General features: G+C 36.9%; 1 protein-coding gene across 1 annotated transcript in view; it reads left to right on the top strand.

Annotated features, from left to right (window-relative positions):
* The first annotated feature begins 9,475 nt into the window (after positions 1 to 9,475).
* Positions 9,476 to 15,576, top strand: part of LOC123514544 (ankyrin repeat domain-containing protein 50-like) — a 95,320-nt gene continuing 89,219 nt past the window's right edge. Inside the window, exon 1 of the mRNA XM_045272468.1 lies at positions 9,476 to 9,714. The gene's annotated coding sequence lies outside the window, so the exon portion shown is untranslated. The remainder of the gene's footprint in view (positions 9,715 to 15,576) is intronic.

The following is a 15,576-nucleotide window of genomic DNA, read 5'->3' as shown; positions in this document are numbered from 1 at the left end:
GATTTGTTATATAGTAGTATATATTATGCTGTTATCAAGAATTCTACATAAATTCTATTGCAGAGTTTAACACAGAGTAATCTACAAATATGTCATAGATTATTGGAGATTTGAGCTAGTGTATAAAAGTTATTGAATGATTTTGTAAATACATACATATTATGATATATGGCAGTTTGGTCAGACATAACCTCTTGACCAGTTAGAGCTTATACATGTAGATGCTTGGCTTAGAGAAAATGTTGAGTTTTGTTCTCAGATACTCTTGTGTGAATATGTGTGGGTTTGGTGGGGTATGAGTAGGCGTGTGGATAAGTAGGTGGGTTTGCATGTAAGGTATATGCAGCACATGTGAAAAGGTATGGCTCTGCCTCTGTTTCCACCAAAGACTTCGACAGTAATAAGATCCATGCTTGATTACGTACTGTTTTCCTTCGCAAGTTTCCTTTTGACTTTAATATGAACAAACCCTTTCTCTCTCTCTCTCTCTCTCTCTCTCTCTCTCTCTCTCTCTCTCTCTCTCTCTCTCTCTCTCTCTCTCTCTCTCTCTCTCTCTCTCTCTTTCTCTCTCTCTCTCTCTCTCTCTCTTTCACTCCATTGCAGACTATAATAATTGTAATCAAGTACCTTTATTTTAACTTTTTTAACTCATGTGTACAAGGCATTTAAAAATATGCATTAGCATAACAGTGGCAATGCATAATGGGGATGTAGTACACAAGTGTAGTGTCTGTCCACCCTTATACAGTCATCTTTGCTTGCATCTGTTTACAAATGTACACTTGAAATTGGTTCTTACAGACATTGCACACAGTTAGGATTTATATTGTAACTGTTTTCCTTCATGCAGTAAATTTCTCATGGTTGGGACCACCTTGGTTGCTGCTCTTTGTATTCTTCAGTCTACTTCCTTCTGACTGTGGGGTGGCCACACCATTGTTGCTTTTTCTTATCTTGGCCAAATCAGTGATTCAGTAATTTCTTTTTTCACTTTCTCGTCCAGATAGTTAAATACTAGTGTGTGTGTGTGTGTGTGTGTGTGTGTGTGTGTGTGTGTGTGTGTGTGTGTGTGTGAGTCACTGGCTGGCTGGATAAACTGAACAGGAACACAGTAAAAGAAGTAAAATTCATGTGATTGTGAATAGATGATATTTAGAAAAGAAAAAAAGATGAAATAGGACACAGAAGTAGACTTCAGTATTTCTTCTTTTGGCAAAAGCAGTGCCATGCTACTTATCTTTTGAGAAGAATTAGTTCATTTATTGATTATGATAAGGATGCTTTATCTTGATTCGTACATACAAGAGTACTTATACATATCTTTTAGTGAATTGAGTATCTCTGGACACAAACATTACTTGCTTTACTGTGTTTTTTTTATTTTTTCATTTTATTTCATCTGTATTTATTTATTTACTTTATTTATTTTTTATTATTATTTTTTTTTTTTTTTTTTTTTTTTTTTTTTTGTGTGTGTGTGTGTGTGTGGCAACAAATATATATATATATATATATATATATATATATATATATATATATATATATATATATATATATATATATATATATATATATACGATAGATAGATAGATAGATAGATAGAAAAGGAGTTGAGTAAAATTTATAGTTGTATCTTTTAAAAGTATGAGTATACTAAATGAGTATTAACATGTTATTGCTGTAAAGAATATATATATAAATATCTATATTTTTGCTGGACATTACATACACTGTTCATGTCACTATTATAGCAGTAGGGGGCAGGCAATTCTTGTAACTGTTAAATCTGAAAAAAGAAAATGTACTATATACATATTATATAATTTCTGTAGTATCAATATGATTTTCACCATGTTCACTTTATGACTAATTGATACTCAACAATAATCTAAAACTGAAAGACTTTATTAGTAATGATAGATAGTTATTTTTTAGGGACAAATAAGTGTTAGTCAAATAATAGTCATACTTTCAAGATTTTCAGTGTTTATTCTAACAGAGCTTTTACAGTACTTCAGTCAGTTGTATCACACTTCACAGGACAAACAGGAAATAATTGATAAAGATCAATATTTCACAATATCATCATTTTTTCTCATCTCACTCACTACCATGATGCTCACTGTCATATACTACAATTTTGCAGTTACACTTTAGCTTGCCGTTATCATGAAACCTGCCGGTATTAAATGAATGCCCCCTACTCAGGAGGTCTTTTCTTAAGCATATAATAACCAACTACCTAATTGCAGTGTGATTTGCTCCTCTCACCTTTGATTACCTTAATTTGTAAACTGTAACAGTTTGTGAACACCATTTCAATATTATTCTTGGAAGCTGTGGTTGTAGATTTAAATGAATTTTCAGCTAGCTTTTTCCAAGATTTTGGAAGTTTCTTTAGAGTCTAGATAATGGAAATAAATCATAGTGTACCGAGTGTGTGTGTGTGTGTGTGCATGTGTGTGTGTGTGTGTGTGTGTGTGTGTGTGTGTGTGTGTGTGTGTGTGTGTGTGTGTGTCTTTATCATGATCTACTTGCAGAAATTTGAAGAAAACCTTGGAAAAATCTTTTGTGCTTGTATCTGCATTTTAAAGTTGTGTATGACATTCATGTGTACTACTCATTTCTATTACTGGGAAAGTCTCACAATTCATATCCAATCAATGAATAACAGACATTTCATTCATCAAAAAAAATTTTAATGTCTTGTAATTTAAAGAGATCTTGATTTTTTTTTAGCAAATTCTGTACTGCAGTACTTATAACTGTGATACATCATGTGAAGTATTTATGTATGCAATTTTCAGTTATGCATTGAACATACATTGATTCTATACTGTCAAAACTTTAATTTGTACATTTAATTTCATATATGATAATCTAGACCTTTAGCATCTCATTAGGTTCTCTTAACCATTTCACTGCTGATCAATTTTCCCCTTAGTCATGTATTAAAACTTTCCACACATTTATTTTTGTATAACTATTCTTAAATTCTGTAACATAGAAATAGTGAAACTAACTTCTTTTTCTCTCTTTTTTTTTCTGCATGTCCACACGAAACTTTTTTTTTCCAGTATTCTGAATGCAAACAAAATATTTTAATAAAAAAGATTGATCCATACTTTTTGTTTAGGGGAAGCAAGCAAATTCTTCAGCCATAAGGGAATTATTGGGAAATCTAAGAAGTAACAAGTCATGAAATTAAATTTGAATTGCCTGCATAGTCTTAAGTTCATTTTTAAAAAATTATAAGATCTCATAATATCTTAGGAGGAACTGAGTGCAGGGAGATGTGAGAGGATAAAGAGAAGGAAGGTTTCTATCTCTATCATTAATGTCAGAATTTCATGCAGCCATTAGTTGTTAGAATAAACAACAAAATAAAAAATACTTTGAAGAGTTTTGCCAAGCTCTAGAATGCGCTGGAACCAAAGACGTGTCCTCAGAGTAGTGTCAGGCTTCATAATGCACTGGAACCAAAACTGCACTACAGTTATGTCCTAGAAACAAGCAAGCATAATAGCAATCTTACAGAAGATGCATAGATGCATGTATCTTAGGAAAAATATATTAAGAACTACTGAGAAAAACTGCCTGCGGGCATTAAAAACTAAGAGAAAGGCAATGAGACCTTCTGAGGGAAACCATGGAAGGGTATAAGAAGGTTGGATTCATATAAGAAGGAAAGGAAGCATGCAGAAAACTATAAGGAAGAGCCTAAGAGTGTTATTTAAGCCAAAAATTTGCAGATAAGAGGCAACAGTTACATTGTGAATGAAAATCTTTGTTTTATCACCACTCACTTTTCTTCTGTAAGACATACATATATAACTATACTATATTTTACAACACTGTGCAGACATACAAAAATGCATTGTTACAAAGTTATGTGAATTTCAACCCATCAAACAAATGAATAAGGTAATTGTTTGAGGATGGTATCTAATAATATCTGTGATCCCTAATTTCAAGCCTTCAGATTGTAATGTAACCTTTCAGACTGCCAGTTTTGCAACATACACCAAAACTTTGAAATACACTAGGCTACAGCTTGACAGTGTTCACAAGAGTAAGGATACTTTTTTGTGTGACTGTACGTACGTATATACATTTTCACAACTGTATAATCTTTTCCCTTATCCAGCTTTTCAATTGTAGTAAAAAATTAATTTTGTTATTCTATCTATTCTGTTATTTTATTTATTTATCTTATTCTTTTATTTTATTTATTTATTTTTTTACAATGGTACATACAATACAGCTAACACACAGTACCTTATTGATATCTCCCTCTCTTCCATCACTGATAAAACTGTTCAGTGTTAGTTACAGTGCATGTATCTTCAGTAAACCTAATATTCTCTCTCTCTCTCTCTCTCTCTCTCTCTCTCTCTCTCTCTCTCTCTCTCTCTCTCTCTCTCTCTCTCTCTCTCTCTCTCTCTCTCTCTCTCTCTCTCTCTCTCTCTCTCTCTCTCTCTCTCTCTCTCTCTCTCTCTCTCTCTCTCTCTCTCTCTCTCTCTCTCTAAGGATCAGTGCAGCATATACAATCACAAATGCTACAGGAATCTTTGTATTCATATCTAGAGAAATTTCTGGTTTTGAAAGTACACATTCTCCTTATGTTCTATTCTCTCCATAGATTTCAGAGAGGACACATTGATACAAAAATTATTCATGCGGGATATCCCATGAGTTGGGTTGTACATATTTCATTGGACAAGATGGGGATATATCTGGCTTATTATAGAGCTGAAATGGCCATAACTCTCTCTCTCTCTCTCTCTCTCTCTCTCTCTCTCTCTCTCTCTCTCTCTCTCTCTCTCTCTCTCTCTCTCTCTCTCTCTCTCTCTCTCTCTCTCTCTCTCTCTCTCTGTACATAGGGTTTAAGTATTATGAAACTTGAAAATTGATTGCATTGTATAAAAAAAATTGGGTAATTTTGCTGCACATACAGTATATCACTAGTACCTGTTTTTTTTTTTTTTTCATTATTGTTATTATCTTTTCCTATCAGACTAGCACTGGTCCATACAAGCTTGTGTTTAAACTGCTTATACAAATTATATTCTAGATACTGTCATTCATCAGTTGTAATGTATTTTTTATTGTATTTTCCCTTATTCCAAGTTTGTGTGGTGGGTGTACTTTAACTGTGTGTATGAAGTAAGTTTGTGTGTAAACATTTTGTACATAGTTTTACAACACCAATTAAGAAAACTTGCCAAGTGTCACTGCCCATGTTTTTCATGTTTCATGTTTTCCATCTCTTATCACAATATATAAGTTACAGTTCATGTATATGTATCGTGTACATATTTATATTTTTAGGAGACACCTGATTCAGATTATTTCACAGAATCCACTGATATTGGAAGTGGTGTGTGTGAAGATGATCACAAAGATGTCCTTGTGTTAACTCTTCCAGTCTGTCATTTTATTCATGGCCTGATTATTGTTGAGTCTGTATTGATTTTTTTTTCTTTCTTTTTTTATTTTTTTATTAAGGATTAATGTAAAACTTTCTACTTCACCACATGTAAGTTCCATGTTGTAAGACTTGCTCAAAAAAAAGAAAAAAAGAATTAGAAGAGGCATCATGTGTAACGAGATAATTTGCTCAAAATGAACAAAAATATATATTGTCTGTTTTAAATATGTAATTGGATGGCTTTTATTTTCCTTTCAATTTAGAATTTATGCACATAATTCAACATCCTCTTTTCTTCTGACCAACCACAAAGTAAGGAACTTATCATTAGGGAGTAAAAAAAAAGGTTATCATGGTCAGAATTGAGTTAATTTGAATCTTTTCTCCTTTATTCATATGAAATGTTCTATAATTAATATACATAGCTTTGTTATTTAGTGGAAAAAAGTTAGTCTACTTTCTTTTCTCTTCTGTCAACGTGTAAACAAAGTTTTCACAGTGCTCTTGAGGATGACCTTAGCTATTAGATTCTCTGATATTCACACTTATATCACTAATTATGTGAAGCCTTACAGTAATACAAATATGTCAACTAAATATTTCCACTAATATAAAAAACATAAGGTCTGATGCTTTCAGGAACGAAAGACCATGCTATTTCTTGCAACGTAAAACTTTTCCTTGCTCCACGACACACACTGTTTTATATACTCTGTTACATAATACAAATGCTTATGTTTTCTCATATGACATGAATGGTTGCTGTCAGTGACTGGCACATTAGTAGGCGTGTTAAAGAAGGGTTGATGAATAAAGTAGATTAATAAATGGGTGGATTAATTGATATATAGATATGTAGATAGTCAGATATAGATATATAGATAGATGGGTAGATAAAAAAAAAAACTTCCATTGGCTCAAAGGACCTAGTCCAGTCCATCTTCACACTTCATTCGTATCTTAGTTTTTTTTTTTTTTTTTCAAAATAGCTACGTGTCAAAGCCTCCAGATTTAGGTACAGTGTTAGTGTGATGGCTTTAGTAAGGCCAAGGAAGTTGTATCAGTAATATGTACACACCAGCAAGATTAAAAATGCTTGCAACCTCTTATATAGACGCGCCAGTCTCAAGACTCGTACTTAACATGTTTAATACTTTCCTCCTGAATTGATTTATCCTCAGGAAGTACTTATATTATACTCTTTCACTGTGATTTATATTAGTGAACCATGATCTGTTCCAAAATCACCGTCGAAAAAAAGGAAAAAGAAAAGATGATGATGATGATGATGATGATAATAATAATAATAATAATAATAATAATAATAATAATGATAATAATAATAATAATAATAATAATAATAAACACAATTTGTTTATTTTCTTATTGTGTACTGCATTCAGGGCTGTTTAAGAGATATACATGAGCGACAGTGGCGACTGGCGAGGTGAACTAGCAGCTGGCACGGCAGTGTCGTGTGATAGTATCTCTCTCTCTCTCTCTCTCTCTCTCTCTCTCTCTCTCTCTCTCAATTTATTGGTTTTTATCTTCTTTTCCTTTCTTGCATTATTTCTTTCGTTCTTCTTCTCCATTCTTCCTTGTAGCATTATCATTTCCTCTTTGTTCTTTTTCTTTTTCTTCTTTTCTTTCCTCATTCTTCTTCCTCTCTGCAAACAAAGAATACTATTTTAAACCCAGAAGATCGAAAATCACAACCTGCAAAAACACAAAAAAATGATAATAATAATAATAATAATAATAATAATAATAATAATGATAATTTGTTACATCAGCTTTTATCACACACGGGAACAGGTGCGCGGTTAGCCTCTTCCTCTTACTGACAGGGTGGCCGCGATCGGACCTCATTACCGATTTTCGTATAAGACTGCAACCACGCTTAATACACACTAAATGCACCCAAACACAAAAAAATAAGCCCAAAACACCTAATCAACACCAAAACACACACACACACAAAACACCCCACAAGACCATGAGGCGGAAGAGGAAAATGGGGAAGAGTTTGGGCACGCTCGAGTGTATCTATAATGAAGGAGGAAAAAGAAAGTAAATTTGTCCCAGACACACAAATCCAGCCAGAACTGTCAAGTGAGCTGGAGAGTGGAGATAGTCGCCGCGGCCGCCGAACACACCGCTACCGTCGCCGCCGCGCCTTCTGCCCGAAACATACCAATATTACCCAAAACAGGCCACAACACCACAATACTCATTGAAAACACTTACAACCCTGGCAATAAACACAAACAGCACTCACAATATGGATCAAGTGACGCTTGCGTAGAGGTGCAGAGTGGAGACAGCCGCCGCTGCCGCCGAACACGCCGCCGTTATCACTGCTTTGCCTTAATCACACCAACACCCGCCAATGACAGTTGTATCTGAACAGCTGATAGCCAAAGATAGTCACGTGGCTCTATTTAGTGCCACCAGTGCCAGGAAGGCAATGCTAAATGTGCCAAATATTAGCTAAACACAGCCAGCAAGGACGCAGGCAGGCAGGCAAACGACAGATGACACCTGAGCCACCACCACCCATTTGACATCACACCCGTGGCCGGCTGGGCCGTTGGATGGAATGGTGACCGTTTGTGATTTTTAATCATCCCTATGGCCTTACATGTCAAAACCAAGAAGTAGCTTGCAGCAAAATCTCCGTCACCACCTCCATCATTACCAGACTCGTCAAAACAACCACTTCCCCCAAATCACATACTAAAAAATCAATCACACACGTCCCAACACCACACCACACTACATCACACCACCATCACACACCATACTATACCAAGCATACCATCTCTGGGGTCCCGACCTGCCCCAGCCCCGGTGAGCATCTCCTCACGCGACATGCATACGAGAAATGAAACAACAGCTGGGAGTGTACGGCGTGGGTCTACATAGGTGAGTGATTGCGTTGCATTTATATAACTTTGGATGCAGTATATTCGTTAGTCCTGCCCAGTGTGATGTACGTACTACTGGATTTGCGGACAGCAGTCTCGCCCAGTTCACATTTTTGTTCTCAGATACTGACTAATACTTTTGTTGCATCCTCGTTTCTTTGTGGTCTCGATTCTCGGAGTAGACACGAGAACGAGGTGAGGACTATGGCCTTTTTTTTTTTTATTATCATTATTATTCTTGGTTGGATAGTACATTAGTAGCAGGTCAAATACGTCTTATGGCAAGTACCTCACTGTTTAACATAATATAGCACTAGAAAGAACTGTGCGAAGTCTCTACAGACATCGATATTAGAAGCAAAGGTAGATAGAAGGAAAATGTCAACAATCCCTTATTTCGAAGCGCCAGTCTACTCATCATGTTTACAATAGTATTTTCTTTAGGTCGTTTGACATCAAGGTAAATGTTATGGCCTTTCAGTGATATACAACAATCTGCAACACTAAGGTTCTGTCCGAAATCTTTACAAGCATGTGCAAAATTCAAGAAAGTTACAGATTTTTCATTATCTATTCTAAATGTCTAAAGATAATTGTAAGTAGAAAGAAGAATTAATATCCCGTAGTGGTCTGCGACCAGAATAGGATTGTTAAATGTTGAAAACCTCTGATTTTTATTAAAGGACAAGGGTGTCTTAAAAGTTCACAGAAAACGGACATCAATGTTCATTCGAAAATATTTATCAGGCTTACAATATCATTCTATCACCTGTGTAAATTAACGTAGTATATTTCATCAAGTCAGTTATATAGTTTATGAATTGGGGACTCGATTTTTAATATAAGATATGAAGAAAACCCATCCTTGACCTTGCCAACATAACTCATTCAGACTTTCGGACGAAGCCATAAACCATGACATACAGTTGCCTTTACAAGTCAGTCTAGTGCATTATATCAATTTACTTACACTGCTTTTTAATTTAGGATTCAATAAATAACGCTATTTACAAAGAGAATCTACCAGTGACCTTGGCAACACAACTCATTCAGAGATTCGGACGAGGCCACCAACAAACTGGGAGCCATCTTGAAATTTTACTTAGTTCTCGTTGGGCCGTGAGGGGGAGAGGTAGTGTGAATGGCGGCGCAGGGCATGTGTAAATAAAGCAAAGCAGGAATCGACTTAATTGATTTTGATGCATTGAAAAACGAGTTGTTCACTATTAAGTCTGGTGATAGTGGTGGTGCCGTACGAGTGATGAGTGGCGAGGAGAGAGGAAGAATTGAGTGAGGAAGTGAGTGTTGGGGAGGATCAGGAGGAAGAGGAGGAGGAGCTGGACACGCCGCCCTCATGTGAGTACTGCTGTGCGTGTGTGTGTGTGATTTCTTGTGTTTTGTGTGTCCGTCTGTTTGTCTCTTTCAGGTGTGTTAGTCATTTGTCATGCCGTGTATCAGACTATGTATCCGTCTTTGTCAAGTGTTTCTGAGAGTGTCAGCTCCTGTCAGAGAGTATCAGTCTTTGTAAGGGAGTGTCAACCAGTGTCAGGTGTTATGTCAGCCTATACCATGCAGCCAGACCCTGTTTCAGATCATGTCAGCCCGTTAGAGAGTGTCAGGCTTCATGTCAGCTTGTCAGACCACTAAATTGCATGTCAGACTAGCATCGTGTACGTATTATCTATTATCTTTGTCAAGACCGTCAGATCATTTCAGTTTCTCTTTGTCAGTGTCAGTTTTCGCCAGACCGTGTGTCAGCCCCTGTCAGGGCGTGCCTATAGTTCTGCCTTATCTCTGTTGTACCCTGCCTGCCTCACTCTGTCACAATCTTGCATCAGTACCTGTCGAGCTTTACCTAACCTCCCGTGTCATCCTGCCCAGCCATGTTTCAGCCCCTGCCACGCTGTCATTTACCCTGTCAGTCCTTACTTACTCACTCTAAAGCTTTGCCCCATCTGCCTCACCCCTGTCAAGCTACATACCTCATTCATTCCACACGTTCTTTCAGTCACTTTTACATTCGTTATTGGTTCTTAAGGCTTCTGTCCGTCTTTATTCACCCTCTATTGAATCTCTACCTTGTCAGAGCCTACTATCTCAGTTGCAATATGACAAATGACATTGTAGCCAAATGCCCTTGCAATGATGTGGCAGTAAATGCTGCTCTATGTATGTTATGGTATGTAAATAAGTTTATAAGTGGTAGTATAAGAATGCTTTTGTGTATCAATAGACCATATCAGATATGGATATATAAAAGTTTGTGAAAGAAAATTAATGCCATTCATCATGTAAACTGTAAAGCATCATCATGGGGAGTGTTTTGGCATTAAAAAAGAAAGTTTGTATAAATAGAATACACTGCTTGTCATCTGCCTTAGTGCACACACACACACACACACACACACACACACACACACACACACACACACACACACTTGTTATATTCATATACAATACAGCAAGGAGGTGAAGTGGCAGTATCTCATTGTGCATCATTGTCATGGCCAGACAGCCAGTGCATGCTGATCACGGCCTTGTGACCACACACCTTTAAGGGTGCCGACAACTTGCTACCTCACTCATGTACTGGTAGGAGGATGATCTGTGCTCTATGCAGTTAACTCTTGCACCCAAATGTAAAGTTGAATTATCAAAACTGCTGATATTTATGATTTCACTAGAGCTACACAAGATAATATTTTGGTTAATGTGCCAATAAGGACATCATTATCTACCTACTATTTGGGTATTAAAAGTAATGGGTTCAAGTTTGGTAAAGTTAGTTAAAATAAGTCAGATGGAATTGCTTATTAAATAGAGCGGTGGATGCTTAGGACAGACTCAGTAAGTAGGTAACCAGGTTGTTTGCAGTAAAGGCTTTTAAAAGATTAATTTATGGATAGGGATGATGTAGGTATAGGTAGGTAGGTTTGCCTTATACAGGGATTGCCATGCATAGATATGATGGCTTCTTGCAGCATCCTTTATGTTACTTTGTGATGTTATGAAAATTACATGGTTTAGTGTGCTTCCACTGGGTGACAAATAGTGTCAGCGGAACATAATATCTGCCTTGTACAACAATAATGATGATGACAAAATGAAGGCCACACCATTTAACCTTGACCTGACCTTGTAAAGTCATGGTTAGTAGTCAATTGTTGACTTGTTCTATTCTCTCACTGTTAAACTTTTTTCTTTATATTAAATCTGATCTGATAATCTTAAGCTTACCAATCCTGATAAATAGATTGTGGAAGCATCAGAGGACTTAGTGTTAAGTAGCACAGCAGGTCAATTGGCTTGTAACACTATCTAGTTAAATTCTTTGTTAAAAAGTGGCTAATTTAATTTGGTTCTGACTTAAAAGAGAATTAAAGGCAGATATGACCACTGCAAGTCTATACCATGTTAAGTCAAAGTGCAGATTTACATTTTATCCAACATGATCTGAGAACTTTCTGTGTGCACGAGTTAAAGGCAGATGTAGCCACTGCAAATCTAGCGACACCAAGAATAGTGAGAGAGACTATGTTAATTCAAAGGAAACATTAATATCATGATTGTCCTACACATTTATGGGCTTCTAAGAGTGTGAGTTAAAGGCGACATGACCACTGCAAATTGATAACAGGAACATCTGACATAGGTAACCCAAGAAATACCGAAATATGAAACATGAAAGAAAGAGGAAGAATATGTAATAAGATGAATGGAAGAAGAAAAGTAGAGGGAATAGATGAGGAAGAAGAGTAGAAGGAGGTTTCAAGACATTTGTCGCTGTCTTTTGGCTATTCTTTCTAATTCTTTTAGGGAACTTGCATTTGAAGTGGGCCTTTTTTTTTATTTATTTATTTTATTGCTCTTAGCTAGTTTCCCTCTTGCATAAATAAAGAAAGAGAAGATATAAACATAGCCTCATAGCAGTTAAATAGAACCACAACAGGTAAAAAGAAAAACATTAAAACCCAAGTAGAGATTAGCGTCATGCCCAGCACACCTACAAAACTGTGGAGATGTAGTGCAGTCAGCATGCCACAGACGAGATACTGTCCTCATGTTTCAGTCCACACAATGCTAACCTCAGTGTGGTCGTTATCTTGTGTACATCATTTGAGGCAAGGAACCCCCAGTGATGTGTCAGTGGCTCAGCTCACATCACTCATCTTGCATTCTTCTTGGTATTATTTTTTATTACTATGTAGATAAGAGATACTATGTGTTAATAATTATTCATGAGGTTTGATAACTTTTAATAGTGATATAATTGTAGTGTCTGATGCATGAGGGATACTATTGATTATTATTATTATTATTATTATTATTATTATTATTATTATTATTATTATTATTATTATTATTATTATTACTACTACTACTACTACTACTACTACTACTACTAGTCATTATTTTTATTATTATTTATGACAGTAGTAGTAGTAGCAGCATCAGTTGTAATAATAGTACCTAGTAGTAGTATGCTCTGTACCTCTGTTGTTAGTATGTACTGTATCACCACCATCATCATCATTGTGGCAGGCCCCAGAGTCCCAGACATCACTCCCCACCCTTACCCCTGCCATGTCAGTGATAAAACAACTACCCTTTTATCACACATTACTGCCTGAATTGAATCAAGCCTCACTGTTTAGGGACTAAGAGAGGCAGCATCAGTCTGACTCGACCTTAGCAGCAACAGTAGCTGGCCTGTCAGTGAGATGCACAATGTTGGCACAGCTTTGTATTGCTCACACTCCTCACTCAAGGTAAAGGTGAAGAATACCTCAAGAAGTAGACCATTCAAGCTGATGATAACTGCTTATTGTAGATGTAGCAACTGGTGAGAATACAAGAAAATAAGACGCCAGATGATAAATAGCAAAACAAGGATTGCTAGATAACAAAAGAAGACAGATGAGCACGAAGTAAAAGTTTAAGATAATGTTAATGTTTACAAGTAAGCTTATGTATAGTCAGTTGATACATCACCGCAATTCATTATCATAGTTATTATATTATCAATTGTTTATGTTTTTATCTATCTCGGGAATAGTAGGTGGAGGGGGGGAGAGGACAGACAGGGAACCACACACGCACGCATCACTCATTCACTCATTCAAAACCCTTCAGAAAATATACATAGAACTTGAATATGAGAAAGAAAGAGGAAAACGTTCATTATGTCATTGTAACGGTGTAAACAGTTTCCTAGTCTACCTGAAGTTTGTGCTAAGAGTTGCTGAAGTTATCTAAGGGTAGGATAGCTGGTCGGTTGCCTGCTTGGTTGGTGGCGTGGCGTGGCGTGGCGGAGCGGTGTGTGTCTGAGCCAGCGAGGGTGCGGTGTGTTCTCTTCTCTGCCTGAGGAAGCGGCTTTGGTAATGAAGAGTCCACCACCACCACTACTTCTGCTACTACTGATCATTGTTATAGTTTTCCAAGTTCAGGTCCTTTCCTTATTTCACCCACCGTATGCTCCCTCCTTAGGCTTTTCCTAATCTAGTTATACTCAATCTCCATACGTAAATTCTCTCTCTCTCTCTCTCTCTCTCTCTCTCTCTCTCTCTCTCTCTCTCTCTCTCTCTCTCTCTCTTATCCTTATGTCTATTTCCCTTCCTTATGCCCCTTTTTATCCCTCTTTCTCTTCCTCTACCTCGTCTGTATCCGCCCTCGCTTCATCCTGTCTTACCAAACACGTGGGAACCCGACTGACTCTAATCGCCTTAAGAACCTTTGTAAATTATCCTTATGGTAGCTTAGATCCTATTCATAATAGTTCTATGAGCACAGCTACTGCTTACCACATTTGTATTTATATGTACATAATGTGGACTCGTGTATATATTATGAGTATTAGGAATGCAAATGCTATAGACAGACTTCTTATAGTGTTTAGGCCGCCTCTCCACTAGTACTTTTATAAAACCTTATTTAGATGAAGTTACGCAGGTTTTTTTTATTTTATTTTATTTATTTATTCTTTTGTGATTTTAATGACGGATTGACATGTTTACGGTATTACCTCGAAAAACACTCTTGAGAACCCGATTGATCTTTTTGTGGTCTGAAAATTACAAGTTGTGGTGAGAGAGCAAGGCGTTTCGGAACACGGACCACTGTTTGTTTACACTGCAGCGTCTGTCAGCGCGGGGCAAACAAAATCATGTAGATAAACCTGATTCTCTTGTCTTCTGTGGGGCTCCAACTCAAGACACGTCTAAGCTATGTGGCTTTGATAATACTCTGGCTTAACCTCTTCAGTGCCATAACACGTTTTCATATTCATTCTGGTAACTATTTGGTAATTTTATAGAGCTTCAGATACTCATGTCGGGGATTAAAATAGTGAAGACTGACCATTAATCTTCTGACCTCCATAGACTCTTCGTAATGTCAATAATATAGTCTAATCGTACACAAAACTTCGGGTTAAAATGCGTCCCAGTACTGAAAGGGTTAAGCTTCGCCTCTTACGTAGTTGCAGTGCTGGGGAAGTCTGTTAGTTCAAGCTGAGATCTTTGCGTGCCCGAAGAAAAGTGAAGCTTGAATCAGTGTCGCGTTCCCTTTCCTCCCTCGCATTCTCACCCCCCCTCTCTCTCTCTCTCCTGTCCCACCGCCCTCTCAGCTCCCTTTCTTCCTTTCTTCCCGCCACGTGGCACTCCCGCCTTTGCCTAGCCTGCATTAATGCTTACTACAGTAGTATATTCTCTTATTGCTTACTTTTTGTCTTTCCTTCCTTGAGCCCTTCTCTTTTCCTGCTTCCTTTATTTATTATTATTTATTTTTATTTTTAACGTTTTCCTCTTGGTTTCTTCACTTTTATCCCTTGTTTGTCTTTTTGTTTCTTCTTTGCTTCTTGTCTTCATTCCTTCATACCTTCCTCTCCTACCTTCTTTTTTTTTATCTTCCTTCTCTCCTCCTTTCCTTTTTCTTTTTGTTTCCTCGTGTTTCTCTGCTTCCGGTCGTTTTTTCCCGTCTTTCTTTCCTAAATATCGTCTCGTCTTTCCTTCCCTTTATTTTCCCTTTCCCTTCGTTCTACCCTCTCTCTCTCTCTCTCTCTCTCTCTCTCTCTCTCTCTCTCTCTCTCTCTCTCTCTCTCTCTCTCTCTCTCTGCGCATATGTAAGCTAATGGTATTGACGTCTCTTGGCCTCAAGCATAATGATTTTTTTTTTCTGAAGTTTTATCCTCTCTCTCTCTCTCTCTCTCTCTCTCTCTCT

Source organism: Portunus trituberculatus, chromosome 38, assembly GCF_017591435.1.
Source record: "Portunus trituberculatus isolate SZX2019 chromosome 38, ASM1759143v1, whole genome shotgun sequence".
Taxonomy (NCBI): domain Eukaryota; kingdom Metazoa; phylum Arthropoda; class Malacostraca; order Decapoda; family Portunidae; genus Portunus; species Portunus trituberculatus.
The sequence above is the reverse complement of the archived record's forward strand: the minus strand, read 5'-3'. Positions and strand labels throughout refer to the sequence as shown.